The sequence below is a fragment of the Salvelinus fontinalis genome, chromosome 2, assembly GCF_029448725.1.
Source record: "Salvelinus fontinalis isolate EN_2023a chromosome 2, ASM2944872v1, whole genome shotgun sequence".
NCBI lineage: Eukaryota > Metazoa > Chordata > Actinopteri > Salmoniformes > Salmonidae > Salvelinus > Salvelinus fontinalis.
In genome coordinates this window covers 26,248,233-26,260,294 of record NC_074666.1, presented here as the reverse complement: position 1 = coordinate 26,260,294, position 12,062 = coordinate 26,248,233, and positions in this window count along the sequence as shown.

Sequence of the window (12,062 nt, the reverse complement as noted above, 5' to 3'; positions counted from 1 at the left end):
CTCACTCTCGCTCGCTCACTCTCTCTCTCTCTCTCTCTCTCTCTCTCTCTCTCTCTCTCTCTCTCTCTCTCACTCACTACTCAATATGCATACACAAGCAATGCAAAGGTGTACATTCCTGACCTCCCTGGTCCTAGTCAGTGAAGAGGCCAGGCTAAGTGTGAACTGTGGTCCAGTTTCTACAACTTGATTGGAGTCCACATGTGGTAAATTCAATTGGTTGTACATGAATATAAACTGTTTGTTATAAACTCACACTAAATCTAGAACAAACAGTACAAAACCAATAAACTGTTGACAGACTAACATACGATCCATTTTTCCTCTCCACTGGTACTGGTCACGTGAGCGGAGATAGACCGCCGGACTGTGGTCTTCCAGGCCTTGACTGAGTTGAAGGGCCAGGGGGGTTCACTAGACCAGCTACAGTAGGAGACATATTGGACGTTACTGGAGGTTCAGAATTGCACATTTGAAATGAGTTAGTCCTACATTTCCTGACTTTAAAATATACGTTTACACTAAAAACACATAAATGGTGATATCCAGAGACTAAATATACAAATACTGTAACTTCATTTTTGGCAAAACATTCTGTTCAAATTCTGTAATTCTTTGATCGTGTAGCAGATCTTTGCAGACCTAACACCTCCAGGAATTACGACAATCTGCTGCCAAATAAGGTAACCACACTTCCTCTCCTGTAGCCACTGAGGGGTTTCTCCATAATCCTGTAAAATGGCTTATCGAATTTACCAAAAACATGTTGAAACTTTGAAATCCCATACATTTCAGTGCAAGGGCTCAGCAGTTAAGGAGCAGCTCATAAACGTAAATGTTGGGGCAAAGAGCACGCCAGCACGTAGTTCTACAAAATGGAGATGAGTTAGCATTTTCTATCTCAGGTTCGTTGGCCATTCCAATAGGGGAAATGTATGCGGAAAAGAATGGGGTTTTGGGATAAACGCTGAAAATAAGGTCTGAGGTTAACACAGGTTTATGAGATATTATACGTTTTGTTCTATGAGATAATATCAGTCAGTTAACATGACCTTTATGAATTATGAAGCCTTTATGTGCTCAAAATAAGTCAGGCCCTGAAGTACGCAGTATATAAAGAGGATGGGTAAAGTGATGGTGAATAACCCAGTTACCAGTATTTCCCTGGGTTAGTTATGTCTAAGAAGCCTTAAAAGGAAGCATGGAATTTCTGATTGACCATACTGCCATGGCTATATACTGAAAATAGAAGCTGTAAGAGAGCTTCCCTGGTGGCACAGAGGATGAAAAATCTGTCTTGGAAACCAAACATTGCAGGTCCGATACCCATAAGTGTAGATTGTCAACATATGAAGTGTAAAAATCTGGTTGTGTTTGTATGATTACATCTAGTTCAAATGTCTCATGAATTAAAATGCCACGTGTCTCTACTGTATATCACCTTCAATCATGAATTTCTATTCAATCTGGAGAGAAACACAATGGGGATGTATTCTAATCTGCTTTAAGGAGCTACACATGTGCATGCTGAGAATGTTGTGGTAATATAAGGTAAAACTTCAATATACAATTTTCAAAATTGTCTTGGAATTTCCTGAGGACCTCCAAGACAAAGTAAAATATATATTGCGTGAACATCAATCGAATATTATGTTAAACATAAAACAAATATGCTATGAACGTCATACAAATGTACTTGTGGAAATTGTGGAACATTGTGCAACATTGTGGGAATGTTCTGTGCAAACTATGTGAATATCACAATAATATTTTTGCAACATTCCAGAAATCTCCCATAACTTAGCTTAATGTTCTGGGAACCTTTAAATAACTCAAAACAAGTGTTCTGTCAACATTCTTTTAACATTATAGAAATGTCATGTGCAACCTAACTTAAATGTAGTATGAATGTCATCACAATTGAGCATATTTTTGTGTTTTGGGAACCAATCTCTTGTAATGTACCCACAATGGTACCACAACCTAATTAAATGTTCTGGGAACCTTTAAAGACCTCAGTAAGGTTGTCCTGTCAACATTCTTGTAACATCAAAGGAATGTTTTGTGCACCCTGAAACAAACATTATATGAATGACAGTTTAGTTTTTTGGGTATCTCTTGTCATCTAAATAAACATTCTGGGAACCTTTAAAGAACAGACTAAATGTTTTCTGTGAACATTCTTGTAGCATCAGGTGAATGTTTTTTGCACCCTAAAATAAACATTGTAGAATCATCCGCACAACTGGACAGTTTGTGTGCTTTGGGAACATATCTTTTGAGATGTCCCCACAATGTTTTCACCAGACTGTTCCCACAACCTAATTAAACATTCTGGCAACCTTTAAAGAACATATGAAATGTGTTTTAGGAACGCTCTTGCAACATCAGGTGAACGATTATACAAATATTGTATAATCATCTGCACGACTGGACAGTTTGTGTTATGAGAACGTTTTTCACGACCTAAATGTTCTGGGATCTTTCACAGAACCATTGTTGGTTTGCTTGCTTGCTCGGTTGACATTTACTGAATCCAATTAGAAATGGATGGGTTTCTTTGTGTTAAAATATAGAAAGTATGCTAATTGGAGTATTGGGCTGCTGATGTCATGCAGAGGCTATTGTTTTGTGGTAATATTTTTTCATAACGACAAGTTTGATGTTGGACGACAATAGAATATTCATGATGTTGCTGCGACAATTGTCTACAGACATGTCGATAGACAGACTGTAAACCAGGCTTTAGTGTGCAGTTGACCCTTTGCTAAGCCCCGCCCCAAAATGTTAGCCAACCAATCGCAGCGCTCTAATGGATAGCAACTGCCATGAAATCTGACGCCTCGGACAAGCTCACGTTTGAAATAAATGTCATGAAAGCCAGTGAGGGAAGTGGGAAAAACAGAGTTTTCCTCAAAAAATAAATTGTTTAAACGGCTAAATAATTTAACAGTGCACCAGGGGTACTTGCTACTGTGATTCCTGAAATGCAGAACCTGTTTGCGAATACTAAATTATACTTTTTCTTACATTGTTTGCTAGGTCAGCTGGTTAGCTAGCTCGGTCTCATTGACCACCAAATGTTGCTAACACTAGCTAGCCACTTAATATAACTTGTTTTCTCGAAATATATCTTAAAAAACTAAGTTAGCCATGTTATTAGTACAACTCCAATCTGCTGCCGACATCAGGATACAATTTGAAGCACTAGTTAACTCCAAAATTGGTTAGTTGCTTTAACTGCATGCTGACAGTGAATTCAGAGCCATTCAGTGCAAGTGTAACAGTGTGATGTTGTTCCCCTAGATTATCCACCAAGTTGCACACAAGGACCAGTTCAAATAGGCCAGGTCAAAAGGGGATGTTAATAATTTAATAATAATAATAAATTCTGTGTGTTTTTAAACATTTAATTACAGCTCCATAGCTAATGTTATTTTTTTTGTGTACAAACACTTTTCATATCTATATTGTAAATTCACTTGATTGTAAACGTTTTGTATATTTTGTTTGGTCCATCGTGGGTTATCTGTATTTCTGTACCCCCCTATTGTTCTCTCTTGCCTGACCTTCAGCTAGCGAGGTATATTGTCCTTGGCTCCACAATTTTTCAGTATAAAATCGTGGTAATGTTACACAATGTGCTGTTATGCAACGATAAGTTTTGTTACAATGTGGACAATATAAATATTTATGTTAACAAGTTTTACCGAGCTCGCTAACTAGGGTACCTATTGTAACTTGTGGGTACTTGGGACAGTGTTTGAGTGAGTCTCCATGTGCTCGCGCAGGTGCCTGAGAGCTGCGACTGCGCCAAGGGCTAACATATTGTGCGTTGTCTCTTCGTGCGCAGGTATGTCTTTTATTTTGTCCGAATTAGGTTGTATTTCATTTTACTTCTATTGTGTGCTGTTGTGCACTAAATGTGTGCACGCAGCACCTGTTATTTCTTCTTGGCTCTCTCTTGCCTGACCTTCAGCTAGCGAGGTGCCTGAGAGCTGTGACTGCGCCAAGGGCTAACATATTGTGCATTGTCTCTTCATGCGCAGGGTAATTAAAAATCCAACAAGCAGACCTCAAGTTGTGGCAGTGTCCTCATTAAATTACACAACGCAGATTGAACCACGCTACACAAGCCACACTACAAACATAATTTTACCAGGTTGCCGTGAAGCAATTGCAATGACAGTCCATCACAACATACCCAAGAGTTTCCTGATTAGTAAGGGGTAGTCTGTGTTTAATTTAATTGTATATTAAAAACACAGTTTGAGATTATTGTGTGCGGATTTCGCCAGTGGTTAGACGGGGGAATTGGGCTTTCCAGGAAAATGTTGTCAGAGGTTGCAACAGTAACCAAGGGGGCTTAGCAAAGTGTTAATTAATTAATAGGAAAACAGACACCCTTTTATTATTATTTTTTTTAATGAATTTGTTTATGTATTTGTTTTAATCTAAATTGCATATTCTACATGCCTTAGCATTAGTAGTCCTTCGGGCCAATAGATGGCGATGCTGCACTGTGGTATTAGGAGAAACAGCAAGTTTCCATTCTTCAGAATAAAGAAAGAGCCAGAACTTTGCAGACGTAATCTTGTGTCCATTCTTTTTACTATTACAGGTATGTAATAGAACTTCTAAACTTTCTAATATCGAAATAATATGTAATAACATGCTATTTAACAACTTTGTCAAGGTATTATCACATTAGGAAAGGTTTTGTGTTGTTTTTGTGTCAAACTGAGTGAGAGAAGAATGTGATTGAGATGAGTGAGAGTATATGTTAGCTTGATACTAGCTGAGGTAAAAACGATTTACAAGAGACTATGTTTACTGATGTAACGGTTTTCTTCCATTGGTGAAAGAGAGGACCAAAATGCAGCGCGGCTAGTGTTCAACATATTTAATAAGCAAAGAGACGAATACGTGAACACTATACAAAATACAAAATAACAAATGTGAAAACCGAGACAGACCTATCTGGTGCAGAACACAAACACAGAGACAGGTAACAATCACCCACAAACCCCCAACACAAAACAAGCCACCTATATATGATTCTCAATCAGGGACAACGATAGACAGCTGCCTCTGATTGAGAACCATATTAGGCTGAACATAGAAACAGACAAACTAGACACACAACATAGAATTCCCACCCAGCTCACGTCCTGACCAACACTAAACAAGCAAAACACATAAGAACTATGGTCAGGACGTGACAACTGAGTAGCTTACTTGTACTGGATTTTGTCTTCCAGATTTGATAAAGAATCCATTTGTAATGGGATTTCTGAATTTGTTTTACATTTTATTGGTTTTATATAAAATTTTGCTCAAGAGCTGCAAAACCGGCCATGCCCATTCAGTCTGGAGCGTGGACATTTAGTCCAGACAGTGCTGGTGCATGAGAGAGAGATATGATTTTACGGAGGTGCTACTATCTTAAAGCTGAATGTATTGTTGTCAGTTTTCTATATTGGTAGCGGTATATAGAAAAACATTCAGGTATAAAGAAAAGCGCCAGAACTTTGCAGACGTAAACCTTTTACTATTACAGGCCACCTCAGCTACAGATTGAGGTCGTAATACATGCACGACAGAGTTCATGGGAGTATGAACTTTCAGCTTCTGAATTGTAAAACTGATTGCTTTCTTTGAGAAATCAGAAGACAAAGTATTTCTCTTTAACACTGTAGGGATAATACGATTTAATAGGTTACATCCGCTAGCTTGTCATTCAATAAAAGTTTAAGTTTTAAATGTTTTGCATGTGACTGTGATACAAACTGCAAGCAAGCAGATATCTCAGCACTAATGTAGCAGTTAATGTATAATAGGCCTGGTAACAAGATAACAGGACTTAACTTCGTTGCTGTTGCTTACAACTGTGTGTGGTTCAGGGATGATGTGGTACAGTATAAGGGTAGGACAGTGAGGGCACACATCGCCATACACGAGATTACACAACATCTGGCCTATTAAAGGTTTCTGATGCAACAGTACTCATTTTTCCATATAGTGTAGCTACATTTTGTGTTACAGTATATGTAACAGTATAACTTTAAACCGTCCCCTCGCCCCGACACGGGCGCGAACCAGGGACCCTCTGCACACATCAACAACGGTTGCCCACGAAGCACGGTCGTTACCCATCGCTCCACAAAGGCCACGGCCCTTGCAGAGCAAGGGGCAACCCTACTTAAGTCTCAGAGCAAGTGACGTAACTGATTGAAATGCTACTAGCGCGTACCCGCTAACTAGCTAGCCATTTCACATCCGTTACACTCACCCCCCTTTCAACCTCCTCCTTTTCCGCAGCAACCAGTGATCCGGGTCACGGCACCAATGTAACAGTATAACTTTAAACCGTCCCCTCGCCCCGACACGGGCGCGAACCAGGGACCCTCTGCACACATCGACAACAGTCGCCCACGAAGCACGGTCGTTACCCATCGCTCCACAAAAGCCGCGGCCCTTGCAGAGCAAGGGGCAACACTACTTAAGTCTCAGAGCAAGTGACGTAACTGATTGAAATGCTACTAGCGCGTACCCGCTAACTAGCTAGCCATTTCACATCCGTTACACTCACCCCCCTGTCAACCTCCTCCTTTTCCGCAGCAACCAGTGATCCGGGTCACGGCACCAATGTAACAGTATAACTTTAAACCGTCCCCTCGCCCCGACACGGGCGCGAACCAGGGACCCTCTGCACACATCAACAACGGTTGCCCACGAAGCACGGTCGTTACCCATCGCTCCACAAAGGCCACGGCCCTTGCAGAGCAAGGGGCAACCCTACTTAAGTCTCAGAGCAAGTGACGTAACTGATTGAAATGCTACTAGCGCGTACCCGCTAACTAGCTAGCCATTTCACATCCATTACATATACAAAGTGTGGAGATGGCGAAGCAGATAAAATGAGCCCTCTGCTGAGTTGTAAGAGTTGGGGTGTGAATGCCGAGGCCAGAATTGCCTTTCCTTTCTTAGATTATGCTTTCTGGCAGATTACTCACACTTCCTGCACTTGTACTCCAGTAAAATGACTAAGTGACTCAGTGCTGCAGGCAGTGTGTGTGAGTGTTTTTGTGTGTGTAGAACGGGTGTGTATGTGTATGCTTGCATTGATGCCTGTGTGTGCGTCCATCCGTGCATGTGCGTGTGTGTCTGTAGAGGTCTACATGAGCGGCTCGGATCTGATTAACAGTGTGGCCGGGTGGCTGGGTCTGCTATGAGCCCTGTCCCCAACATCCCCCCGTCCCTCCGGCAGACCCAGGCGGACCCATGTAACATAGCCAGGCCAACAACACGGGTCCTTTCTCTGTGACCCTTTCACTGGAAGATAGGCCGGCCCAGCAATGGAGATACAAGACCAGTTAGGCCCATGGAGGCGCCTAAGGGCCTACCTTCAGGGGGATCCATTGTGTAGCAACAAGTTCCTCTATTCAGCGCCAGAGTGTCGCTAAAATCTGCTAATGAGAATGTCCAGCAGCTCCTGCACAGGATGCCCATTCAGTCCAGAAACCAGGCCACGGCCACACTGCAGGCCAGAGAAAGAGAGAGAGACAGACAGAGAGAGATAGAGGGAGAAACATAGACTAGAGACAGAGAGAGATACAAAGAAGGGGGTGGTTAGACAGGAAATTCGTCACAGCAAACACAGCCCTATCAAATCAAATGTTATTTGTCACATGCGCCGAATACAACAGGTGTAGACATTACAGTAAAATGTAAACACAACAGGACCACGATCAATTCTTCCATGGACAACTGCCCATTTGAACTTCCATTATACTGTAGATATACTTCGCCTACTCTCACTGGTTTGTCTCATAGAACAGAGATGACAGTATAATTCAGTGTTGATTTGTTACATGATCAAATTGATATTGAAAATGCACAACAATGCTGAAAAGGAGCTCTCGGTGAGAATAACCAGGTGCTCTTTCTGGAACAGACTCACCCATACCCATGTGTAGTACCCACGGCCCTAAAGATGGCGCCGAAGAGGATGGCTGACATTTTACATGCTCCTAACCAGTTTTGCTATTTTGTTAGTTTTTTTTGGCGTTGTTTGTAACTTATTTTTAAACTTATTTTGTACATAATGTTGCTGCTACCGTTTCTTATGACCAAAAAAAACTTAACGAGTCTTACGAAAAGGATGTACTGTTCTCCCGGGAACAGGACAAAATCCCAGTCATTTGCGTGAAGAATAAACTGAGGAAATTCCCAAAGCCATCCGTCCTACTTGCTAACCTGCAATCATTGAAAATAAAATTGATGACCTATGATTACGAATATCCTACCAACGGGACGTTAAGAACTGTAATATCTTATGTTTCACAGAGTCATGGCTGAACCACGACATGGATAATATAGAGCTGGCAGGATTTTCCATGCATCGGCAGAACAGAGGAGCTACGTCTGGTAAGACGAGGGGTGGGGGTGTGTGTCTTTTTGTTGCGCGACGTCTAATATTAAAGAAGTCTCGAGATATTGCTCGCCTGAGGTAGAGTACCTTATGATAAGCTGTAGACCACACTATCTACCAAGAGAGTTCTCATCTATATTATTCGTAGCCGTCTATTTTCCACCACAGACCAATACTGGCACTAAGACCGCACTCAACCAACTCTAGGCCATAAGCAAAATTAAAATGCTCATCCAGAAGTGGCGCTCCTAATGACCGGGGACTTTAGTGCAGTCAAACTTAAATCAGTTTTACCAAATTTTTACCAGCATGTTACATGTGCAACCAGATGGGAAATAAACTCTAGACCACCTTTACTCCACACACAGAGATGCATTGAAATCTCTCCCGCCCTCTTTTTTGGCAAATCTGACCATAATTCTATCCTCCTGATTCCTACTTACAAGCAAAAACTGAAGCAGGAAGTACCAGTGACTCACTCAATACGGAAGTGGTCAGATGATGCGGATGCTACGCTACAGGACTGTTTTGCGAGCACAGACTGGAATATGTTCCGGGATTCATCCAATGGTTTTGAGGAGTATACCACCTCAGTCATCGGCTTCATCAATAAGTGCATCGATGACGTCGTCCCCACAGTGACCGTACGTACATATCCCAACCAGAAGCCATGGATTACATGCAACATCCGCATCGAGCTGAAGGCTAGAGCTGCCGATTTCAAGGAGCGGGAGACTAATCCGGATGCTTATAAAGAAATCCCGCTATGCCCTCAGACGAACCATCAAACAAGCAAAGCGTCAATACAGGATTGAGATTGAATCCTACTAAACCGTCTCTGGCGCTCGTCAGATGTGGCAGGGCTTGAAAACTATTAAGAACTACAAAGGGAAACCCAGAAGCGAGCTGCCCAGTGACACAAACCTACCAGACGAGATAAATGCCTTTTATGCTCGCTTCAAGGCAAGCAACACTGAAGCATGCACGAGAGCACCAACTGTTCTGGATGACTGTGTGATCACACTCTCGGTAGCCGATATGAGCAAGACTTTTAAATAGGTCAACATTCACAAAGCCACGGGACCAGATGGATTACCAGGACATGTACTCAAAGCATGTGCGGACCAACTGGCAAGTGTATTCACTGACATTTTCAACCTCTCTCTGACTGAGTCTTTCAAGCAGACCACCATAGTCCATGTGCCCAAGGAAGCGAAGGTAACCTGCCTAAATGATTACCCCGTAGCGCCCACGTCGGTAGCCATGAAATACTTAGAAATGCTGGTCATGGCTCACATCAACAGCCTCCTCCCGGATACCCTAGACCAACTCCAATTCGCATACCGCCCCAACAGATCCGCAGATGAAGCAATCTCAATCGCACTCCACACTGCCCTTTGCCACCTGGACAAAAGGAACACCTATGTGCGAATGCTGTTCATTGACTACAGCTCAGCATTCAACACCGTAGTGCCCACAAAGTTCATCTCTAAGCTAAGGACCCTGGGTCTAAAGACCTCCCTCTGCAACTGGATGGTGGTAGGGTAGGCAACAACACGTCTGCCACGCAGATCCTTAACACTGGGGCTCCGCAGGGGTGTGTACTTAGTCCCCTCCTGTAATCCCTCTTCACCCACGACTGCGTGGCCAAACACGACTCCAACACCATCATTAAGTTTGCTGATGACACAACAGTGGTAGGCCTGATCACCGGCAATGATGAGACAGCCTATAGGGAGGAGGTCAGAGAACTGGCAGTGTGGCGCCAGGACAACAACCTATCCCTCAATTTCAGCAAGACAAAGAGGCTGATCGTGGACTACAGGAAAAAGCGGTCCGAACAGGCCCCCATTAGAATCAACGGGGATGTAGTGGAGCAGGTCGAGAGTTTCAAGTTCCTTGGTGACCACATCACCAACAAACTATCATGGTCCAAACACACCAAGACTCAGCACATATCTCAGCACATATCAAAGCTGCAGGCTAAAGTTAAATCTAGACTTGGTTTCCTCTATTGTAATCACTCCTCTTTCACCCCATCTGCCAAACTAACCCTGATTCAGATGAACATCCTACCAATGCTAGATTATAGTAACATAATTTACAGATCGGCAGGTAAGGGTGCTCTCGAGTGGCTAGATGTTCTTTACCATTCGGCCATCAGATTTGCCACCAATCCTCCCTATAAGACACATCACTGCACTCTATACTCCTCTGTAAACTGGTCATCTCTGTATACCTGTCGCAAGACCTACTGGTTGATGCTTATTTATAAAACCTTCTTAGGCCTCACTCCCCCCTATCTGAGATATCTACTGCAGCCCTCATCCTCCACATACAACACCAGTTCTGCCAGTCAAATTCTGTTAAAGGTCACCAAAGCAGACACATCCCTGGATCGCTCCTCTTTTCAGTTCACTGCAGCTAGCAAGCTTCAACAAACACTCAAACTGGACAGTTTTATCTCAATCTCTTCATTCAAAGACTCAATCATGGACACACTTACTGACAGTTGTTGCTGCTTTGTGTAACATATTGTTGTCTCTACCTTCTTGACCGTGTGTGCTGTTGTTTGTGCCCAATAATGTTTGTACCATGTTTTGTGCTGCTATTTTGTTGTGTTGCTACCATGTTGTTGTTATGTTGTGTTGCTACCATGCTGTGTTGTCATGTGCTGCTTCCTTGCTATGTTGTTGTCTTAGGTCTCTCTTTACGTAGTGTTGTGTTGTCTCTCTTGTTATAATGTGTGTTTTGTCCTGTATTTATTTGTTATTTTTAATCCCAGGCCCCCGTTCCCGCAGGAGGCCTTTTACCTTTTGGTAGGCCATCATTGTAAATAAAAATGTGTTCTTAACTGACTTGCCTAGTTAAATAAAGGTTAAATAAAATAAATACAAATTAGAAAAAATTATTATAGGCTTATTTTAGAATCTAAACATGTTCTTTAAATATGCAAAAAGTATTTTGTTTCATTTTGTTGAGACATTTTTGTTAGCTAAATTCAATTCGAACTGTCTTTAATTTTGTGCTCCGTATTTAGTTTAAGATAGGTTAAAAGTAGGCCTGTTGTAAAAGAAATATCATTAGCCTGTTGCTGTCATTTGTTGGGTAAACCTACGGTAGGAACTTGCCTTTGTTGGCAATTGCAGCAATATAGGCCTTGCCTGTTCAAAATATTTTTGTTGTTGTAAAGGTTTAAACCAGTTCAGTTTAAATATGCAACAAGTGTTTTGTTTCATTCTATTGAGCCATTGTCTTTGGACAACTTATGTTCCAACTGTAATGTTGTGTTTGCCACAATATAATAGAATTAATGGTAGGCCTATACAGGGCTACTCGCACTCAAACCATGAAAAGGAAAATCCAAAGAGGGCAACATGCAAAAAGTCATTTAATGCTGCAAAATAATAACTTGTTCATATTTTCCCTATAAACAATGTCTTGACTTACTTTTGATATTACCCTCATAAAGTTACAAAACTGTTTTGAAGATTTGGCATGATATGGCTATTATTAGGTTTAGCTACTGTATGCCTATGAAGGCAGTGTGCACCGGCGTTCCAACTCTCTCCGACAGGTGAACTTGAGGAAGAATGTTTTAAGCCTACCAGAGACACACCTTTAATCT